General features: G+C 43.5%; 1 long non-coding RNA gene across 2 annotated transcripts in view; it reads right to left on the bottom strand.

The window, feature by feature from the left end:
- Window positions 1-6017, bottom strand: part of LOC113911521 — a 42696-nt gene that overhangs the window by 13183 nt on the left and 23496 nt on the right. The gene's annotated exons all lie outside the window — the stretch shown is intronic.

Raw genomic sequence — 6017 nt, 5'->3', positions numbered from 1 at the left:
GTAGATCAGGGGCTGTCTGGGTACAGAGGAAGAAACGCCCCGGCCCCAGCTGGCAGGGGCCAGTGGGAGGGGGAGGCAGTTTAGAAAGGCTTCTAGGGAGGTTCCGTCCTGATCTGAGTAGGAAAAGTGAGTAGGCATTAACCAGGTAAGCAAGGAGGAAAGGGTGTTGTGTGTAGGTAGAAGGTAAGCTTCAAGGTCAGGGGACGTTGCTGGTCAGTGAGATGGAGCCCTGCTGTGGGGACCCAGCTGGAAGATGCAGGAGAGACACTCGGCTTCTGGTGGCTATAGCTCCTGGAGCAAGAATGAGGGCTCCACCGTGGTCGGCTGGAACGACGCTCAACATGAGAACCCCACCTGTAACGGCCCCCTAAGGTACCTGATGATCCCCCTATTTCCGTATCCTTATCAATTTTGTTCATTCTTCCCCAGAAGCTCTCTCAAACTTGCTCTGATCTCAAACCACCAATCTCTTAGGGAAAATAGCAATCAAAAAAACCTCTCCACTTCCAACCATCTTTATGGTGATGACTCCCAGACCTACTTCTCTAGCTGAGGTTTTTTCATCCGAGCTTCAAACACTCGTGACCACTTGGATGTCCCAGAGGCACAAAATTTTCCACGTCAGAACCAAACCCCTCTCTCCTCTCAGACCTGCTCCTCCCTCAGCCTTCTGTATCTGAATGAAAGACACCTCCACCATCTGCTCAGTTGCTAAACCAGAAACCCATCCTTGCCTTTTTCCTTGCACGTTTTCCTCTGTCTAATCAATTAAGTTCTAGAAAGTCTCTCCTGTTTACTGTTTCAGTCTATCCATATCTTTCCATCGTTGACCGCCGTTGTCCCCTCCCCATCCTCACTCTAATTACTATATTTCTTATTTCACCAGGAAAGTAAAAGCAATCAGAAGAGAATTCCATATCCCCTCACACCCGACCATCACCAAATCTCTTAACCCATAAGACCTTCCTTCCTGTTACTAAGAATGAACCATCTCTACTCCTATCTAAGACCAACCTCCAGCTTTGCACGGACTCCTACAATTATCTTTTTTCTGCATTGTTACTTTCATCTTCCTACCCTAATTTTTCCCATTAGCATACAAATAAATGCTGTAAAATCTCCTGTCTTAAAATTTTTTCTCACATTTTTTGAACTTTCTTTCCCCTTCACAGCAAAACTTATCAAAAGAGTCATTTATACTTGCCATCTCTGATTTTTCCCTTCCCTTTCTCTCTTGAATCAACTGTGATTAAGTATTCACCCCACCACTCCATGGAAACAGCTTTTGTCAACATCATCAGCGACCCCTGAGTGCTATATCCAATAGCCAATTTCCAGTCTTACTCAGCTTCTCATCAGCAGTCATGGAATATTTTCTTCATGTGGCTTCCATGACAAATACTCCCTTGGTTTTCCTTCAAATTCTCAACTTCTTAATTTTTGCTGAACCTACCTTTTCCTAATCTCTGAATGTTGGAGTATCTCAGGGCTTAGTCCTTGGATCTTTTCTCTACCTTTTCTCCTATACTCACCCCCTATGTGACCTCAAGCAGTTCCATAGTTTATTTTTTTTAATGGGTCTGATTCTGCTTTTTATTTGTTCATTTTGTTTTTTATTTTTTATTTATTTTTATTTAAATTTTAGTTAGTGAACACACAGGGCGATACTGGTTTCTAAAGTAGAATTCAGGGATTCATCACTTGCATACAACACCCAGTGCTCATCACAAGTGCCCTCCTTAATGCCCATCACCCATCCAGCCCATCCCCCACCCACCTCCCTCCATCAACCCTGTTTGTTCTCTATTGTTAAGAGTCTCTTATAGTTTGTTTCCCTCACCTTTTTTCTTTTCCCCATGTTCATCTGTTTGCTTTCTTGAATTCCACATATGAGTGGGATCACATGGTATTTGTCTTTCTCTGAATGACTTACTTCACTTAGCATAATACATTTTAGCTCCATCCACATCATTGCAAATGGCAAGATTTCATTTTTTTTGATAGCTGATAATATTCTATTGTATATACATACCGCATCATCTTTATCCATTCATCAGTCGATGGACATTTGGGCTCTCTCCATAGTTTGGCTATTATTAATAATGCTGCTATAAAGATCGGGGTGCATGTACCCCTTCAAATCTGTATTTTTGTATCCTTTGGGTAAATTCCTAGTAGTGCAATTGCTGTGTTGTAGGGTAGTTCTATTTTTAACTTTTTGAGGAAACTCCCTACTTTTCTCCAGAATGGCTGTACCAGTTTGCATTCCCACCAACAGTGCAAGAGTATTCCCCTTTCTCTGCATCCTTGCCAACACCTGTTGTTTCCTGTGTTGCTAATTTTAGCCATTCTGAGAGTTTTGAGGTGGTATCTCATCATGGTTTTGCTTTGTATTTCCCTGATGATGAGTGATTTTGAGCATCTTTTCATGTGTCTGTTATCTTTCTGGATGTCTTCTTTGGAAAGGTGTCTGTTCATGTCGTCTGCCCATTTCTTAACTGGATTATTTGTTTTTTGGGTGTTGAGTTTGATAAGTTCTTTATAGATTTTGGATACTAACCCTTTATCAGATATATTGCCTGCAAGTATCTTCTCCCGTTCCGTAGGCTGCCTTTTAGTTTTGTTGAGTGTTTCCTTCACTGTGTAGAAGCTTTTTATTTTTTTAAATTTTATTTGTGTAGAAGCTTTTTATCTTGATGAAGTTCCAACAGTTCATTTTTGCTTTTTTTTTCCCTTGCCTCCGGCGACGTGTCTAGCAAGAGTTGCAACGGCCGAGGTCAAAGAGGTTTCTGCCTGTGTTCTCTAGGATTTTGATGGTTTCCTGTCTCACATTTAGGTCTTTCATCCATTTTGAATTAATTTTTGTGTATGGTGTAAGAAGGTGGTCCAGTTTTATTTTGCTGCATGTTGCTGTCTAGATTTCCCAACACCATTTGTTGAAGAGACTTTTTTCCATCGGATATTCTTTCCTTCAAGTAGTTCTGTAGCTTAAAATATTTTTACACAGTTTTTTAAAAAAATTATTTTACACAAATTTTTACCTTCAATCTGGACTTTTCTCTTGAATTCTAGTCTCATTTCAACTGTCTACTCAACATCTCCAAATATTTAAGATAATTTAATTTATATTAAACTTCCCATTGTCCACGATACATTTTTAGTTCTCCTGCCTCTACAGACCTACTTTCTCCCACAGGCTTCCCCATCTAGGTAAATGGCACTGCCCTTCATGCAGTTGCTTGGGCTAAGAACTTGGGAATTACCCTTGCTTCCTCAAGACTTCATTGCTACTTAGTCTCAGCATCATCTCTCTCCTGTTCAAAGTCTCCCTGTTTCCGCCCTTCCCTTCTCCCCCCAACTTCTTCTCAGCATAGGTGCTTTTAAGATACAGTCAGATCATGTCACTCTTCTCAAAATTCACCCCTAGCTTCCCATCTCAAAGAAAGAGCCAGTCATCAAGGCCTTATGACATCCTCTCCTATCTCTTCTCACTGTTCTCCAGCTGCACTGGCCATCTTGCCGTTCTTGTATGCCACATAGCCCTGCGTCATGTCCTCACCTCAGCTCAGGACCTTTGCACAAGCCATTCCTTCTCCTTGGAATGCTCTCCTAGACATTAGCTTCCTCTCTTCATTCACAGCTCAGGGCCATCTCAGAGAGGACCTCCCATGTTGTCCTACATAAAATATTTCAGACCCTTGTCTTCCCTCTACCACCAGCCTTAGCTATGGTCTATCCCCTTGTGTTGCAGGCTGAATATGTCGAAGTCCTAACGACCAGTACCTCAATGCGACTGTGTATGGAGATAGGGCTTTTAAAGAGGTAATGAAGGCAAAAAGAAATCATGTGGGTGGGCCCCAATCCAATGTCTTATGAGAATCCTCATGAGAGGGGAAATTAGGACACGGACCCAGAGGGAAGACCACGTGAAGACACAGGGAGAAGGTAGCTTTCCATAAGCAAAGGAGAGAGGCCTCAGAAGAAACCAACCCTGTTGACACCATGATCTCAGACTTCCAGCCTCCAGAACTGTGAGGAAATACATTTCTGTGGTTTAAGCCACCTGGTCTGTAGTATTTTGTTATGGCATACCTAATCAACCAATACACCTTGTCCTGTTATTTTTTTTTCCTCTGATGGTATTTATCAGTGCTGATATTATACATCTGTGTATTTATTTATTTTCTTGACTAGAATGCAAGCTCCGTAAAAGACAGACTTCTCCTTGTGAAGATGTGCCCCCAGCATCAGTAGTGCCTAGCTCATACTAGCACCCAAACCTTTGTTGGATAAATGAACACATCCCCTTTGTCACTACTATCCTGGGGCCCATAATCATCTTCCTGGGTTACTTAGTGGCCTTCTAATGAGTCATATCCTTTCTTGCCTTTTGTTACCCTTTTAGGCCCAGCCTCTGCTTACCTCTCCAACCTCATCCCTCACACCCTGGCCAGACTGAACTGCTTTAGGAAAAGGAAGTCCCACTGCTCTGACCTCTGGACTTTGGGATACATTGTTCCATCCCCTGGCCCCTGACACACTCCCTTTGCCCATCTAATCCCTGCTCATCTAGACGCCTCTCATGTTTCTGCTTGTCTCTCAGTAGAGGGCTGTCTGTCTTGTTTATTAGTGTGTTCCAGGTGTGTGCCAAGTACAAGACTTGGTACCAAGTGGGCTTGGAAAAAGATTTAGAGGGTATTATGCTGAGCGAAATAAGTCAATCAGAGAAAGACATGTATCCTATGACCTCACTGATACGAGGAATTCTTAATCTCAGGAAACAAACTGAGGGTTGCTGGAGTGGCGGGGGGTGGGAGGGATGGGGTGGCTGGGTGATAGACATTGGAGAGGGTATGTGCTATGGTGAGCGCTGTGAATTGTGCAAGACTGTTGAATCACAGATCTGTACTTCTGAAACAAATAATACATTATATGTTAAAAAAAAAAAAAGATAGCAGGAGGGGAGGAATGAAGGGGGGGAAATCGGAGGGGGAGACGAGCCATGAGAGACGATGGACTCTGAGAAACAAACAGGGTTCTAGAGGAGAGGGGGTGGGGGAACGGGTTAGCCTGGTGATGGGTATTAAAGAGGGCATGTTCTGCATGGAGCACTGGCTGTTATACGCAAACAATGAATCATGGAACATTACATCAAAAACTAATGATGTAATATATGGTGATTAACATAACATAATAAAAAAGAAAAAGAAAGAAAAGATTTATTGAATGGATTCTGAACTCCCTTTGCCGGGTACCGAGGCAGCTTCAGTGCACTCTTCCCCGCTCACCACCAGGGGGAAGCCTGGTTTCCAATTCTGGCGCTACCCTGTGCTGCTTTGTATCCCCCCGGTCGGGGTTTTCTGAGCCTGTTTTTCCTCTCATGTAAGATGAGGTGGTTAATACTACTAATGAGGATTGTTGTGAGAATTAATTGAGTAAATGTATTGGCCTTCAGAGAGTCTTTTGTGCCCTTTTGCTATTTCTGCCCTGTAAATCCTGAGCTGTGACAGGTTTCGTCCCCTGGTGGGGAACTTGGGGAGTGCACTTTCCGGCTTTCCTCTCTGCCGACAGTTGCGTCCTCTCTCACCCCGCACCAGGGGGAGCGTGCCTGTGTGTACCTCGGAACCTTGGCTCCCTGCTCACCAGTTATGTGGCTGTGGGCAAGTCACTTAACGTCTCTGGACTTATGTTCTTCCAGCTATTAAACAGGGATGTTAATATTTGCCTACCTGACAATCTCTCCTGAGGATGGATGTGAAAAGCACTTCATAAATTCTTAACCTGCCCTTGGCCTTGACTCCTTTCTCTTAATGTTCTTAAAATGACTGCTGTGCTGTTAAGGTTAGAAGGATTTACAGAGTGGGTCTCTCCTTGGATGGCCAAAGTTAGGGCCTCCCAGGATAGAGTAGAGTGGTTACTCTTCTCCCACATACCCGGGCTTGTTTGGGTAGATTGACTTCAGCAGGAATTTACCTGACAGATCCTCCCGAGGGCTGCATGGCTTATCTTACTCACAG

This window comes from Zalophus californianus, chromosome 4, assembly GCF_009762305.2.
Source record: "Zalophus californianus isolate mZalCal1 chromosome 4, mZalCal1.pri.v2, whole genome shotgun sequence".
Classification (NCBI taxonomy): Eukaryota; Metazoa; Chordata; class Mammalia; order Carnivora; family Otariidae; genus Zalophus; species Zalophus californianus.
Note: the sequence above shows the minus strand (reverse complement) of the source record. Positions and strands in the feature narration are given on the sequence as shown.